General features: G+C 35.2%; 1 non-coding gene across 1 annotated transcript; it reads right to left on the bottom strand.

Moving 5' to 3' along the window:
• Nucleotides 1–1,237: 1,237 nt before the first annotated feature.
• LOC122122177 lies at nucleotides 1,238–1,343 on the bottom strand. The gene has a single exon (XR_006150132.1). It is a non-coding gene; the product is annotated as a U6 spliceosomal RNA (small nuclear RNA).
• Between the last annotated feature and the right edge of the window lie 1,471 nt (nucleotides 1,344–2,814).

Raw genomic sequence — 2,814 nt, 5'->3', positions numbered from 1 at the left:
GTCAAATGTTTTTATTGTGGTTAAGTGGTTACATAATTTCCCAAATTTCACAATATTGTGGGATAATGATGCTTAGTTAAAGTCACAAACACATTCTAACTTTGATGGAGCAAATTGTCTATCATGGTCTACAACACTTATGAGGTCTATGAGCTTTGCAATAGAGTTATTTCTTCCATAGGTATACTTTTTTGTTTTGAAATATGTATATTTCTTTTGTTTTGCATAGCATCCGCTGTTCCCTCTTTCCCACTTGTTCCCTCCCTCCCTTCAGTGACATTGAGTTGCTTAGTTCATTTTGCTCAATGTCCAGTGCAGCTGATGGATCCCACGTTGTATGTTTTTCCCTGATTCCCTCTAGTTCTGTGTCGTCCTCCTGGTTTCCCTTCAGTGTGAAAATATGATCAGCAGAATGGGGTTATTTAGTAGTGATTCAATCAGATGAGTGGAAGTCTTTGGTTTCTTAAGTATTGTAATTTTGTTGTATCACTTTACATTTTGGATTTAACCTCCACTTACCATGGAGACCATTTGCTGTTTGTCTCTTTGCTTTTGTCTTACCTTGCTCAACATGATTTCCTGTAGCTTGATTGATCTCCCTGCTAATGCCATTATTTTGTCCTTTATAATGGATGGAAAATATTCCATTGTGTATAGTTACCATAGTTTTTGTATCCATTCATCTCTGGTGGGACATATGGATTGTTTTCATGTCATGGCTATTGTGAACAGTGCTGCAATAAACATGAAGGTGCATGTGTCCTTGAATATTGGTACCTGTTGTTCAGGATAGATGCCTAGAAGTGGTATGAGTGGGCCATAAGGAAGGTCAATATTTAGCTTTCTGAGGACTCACAAGACTGCTTTCCAACGTGGTTGTGTAAGTGTACGTTCACACACACACACACACACACACACACACACACACACACACACACACAGAACGTTTTCTTGATCCATTCTTCTACTGAGGGGAATCGATGTTGGTTCCATATCTTAGCTATGGCAAATAATGCTACAATAAACATTGTTGTGGTGGTAGTTTTAGTATGGACTTGTTTGTGATCATTTGGGTGAATGCCCAAAATTGGGATTGCTGTGTAATAGGGGAGCTCTATGTGGAGTCTTTTGAGGAACCTCCAAACCGCTTTCCAAAGTGGATGAACAAATTTACATTCCCACCAAGAATGCAGTAGGCTTCCCTTCTGGCCATATCCCTTCCAGCATCTGTTGTTGTAAAAATATGGAACGATTCATTAATTTGCATGTCATCCTTGTGCAGGGACCATGCTAATCTTCTCTGTATGTTCCAATTTTAGTGTATGTGCAGGCAAATTGAGCACAGAACATTTTTTTATATATAAAGTGTAATTGATTTTCTTAAACTAGACAATTCAACAAAAAGTAAGTTCAAAAGAATTGTGAAATTTTACAACCATGTATTTCTTACATAGGCACACATTTAAGAACAAAGTCAAGATTGACATGCCAAAAACAAAATAATTCCAGATATTTGTTGTTCATGAGTTGTGTAGGAGGAGGAATTCAATTATTCTACACAAGGCACCTGTCATAATGTTCATTGCAGCAAATGTTAAGGTTTGTTAAAAGTTTTAATGTTTTAAATATGTTTCATTTTAGGATTTGCTTATATACGGCAAAATTAAGACTGGTTGGCAGGTCAGAAAATTTTTCGATAAAGTATATAATATTTCTGGTAGCATGTACTAGTAAGTATGTACATTTCAGAGTTTATAGAAACTTTACTAATGAGAAGTTGCAAAGACTGTGTAAAGAAGCAGAGTGAAGAGTTAAGGTTTTAAGTAGACAGTTTCTGTTAAATCTTTAGGGCTCCCTTACGTTATATGTTAGTGATGAACAAAGAATGATATAAGCCACATACAAATGATGAGATGAACTATAAATACTAATCTTAGTGGGTAAATTTAAAGGCTACTCATAGCTTTATCCAGTTTTGAATGTACAGGAATATGAGAAAATAGTAAAATCTACTCTGTACTTCTCAAATACTGAAAACCCTGGACATTAACATATAATTATTGTTTTCTTTATTTATAGCATTTTTCCTTGTTGTAATAGAATACAACTTTTTATGAGTCATGATTAAGAAGTACTTTGAGAATATTATTGGGATGGCCACACCATTTTTTATAGGTGCATGTGAATTTACAAAGAGCAAAACTAAAAACAAAATATTGATTAAAAATTATATCAAGTAGAGTCTGAATCAGGAGTGTTGATAAATGTCCACACCTAAAATCTTAACCCTAGGCTGAAGTAGTGGTATTACAGAGTTGACGCCACAAAATTGAGAAACTGTGTTTTGTTTTGTTATGTTTTTTGCTTTGGTTTTATTGGTTGTGGGCCTTGAACTCTGGGTCTTGGGTACTGTCCCTCAGCTCTTCAGCTCAAGGCTAGTGCTATCACTTGATCCACAGCACCACTTTCATCTTTTTCTGCTTATGTCGTGCTGAGGAGTGAAATCCAGGACCTCATGTATGCAAGGCAAGCACTCTACCACTGAGCCACCTTCCCAGCACCTGAGAAACTGTGATTTAAAAAAATCATCTGAACAATATTTGCTTTCTGCTTTGGGTTATATAATGAAATATGTGAATATATTTTTATATTTTTGTGAATTGTCATACTTCTAAATTTATACTAACTGCAGCCAGTTTATCCTTTTCAAAGTCAAGGAATATTTCTGAGAGTTTGCTTCTGTGAAGAATGTTTTTGCATTTATAATTTCTTCTGAGCCATTTTTATTTATTATCAAAATCACTTTATACTTTA

Source organism: Dipodomys spectabilis, unplaced genomic scaffold (genome assembly GCF_019054845.1).
Source record: "Dipodomys spectabilis isolate Male_0828 unplaced genomic scaffold, ASM1905484v1 ptg000205l, whole genome shotgun sequence".
Lineage (NCBI taxonomy): Eukaryota > Metazoa > Chordata > Mammalia > Rodentia > Heteromyidae > Dipodomys > Dipodomys spectabilis.
The sequence above is the reverse complement of the archived record's forward strand: the minus strand, read 5'-3'. Positions and strand labels throughout refer to the sequence as shown.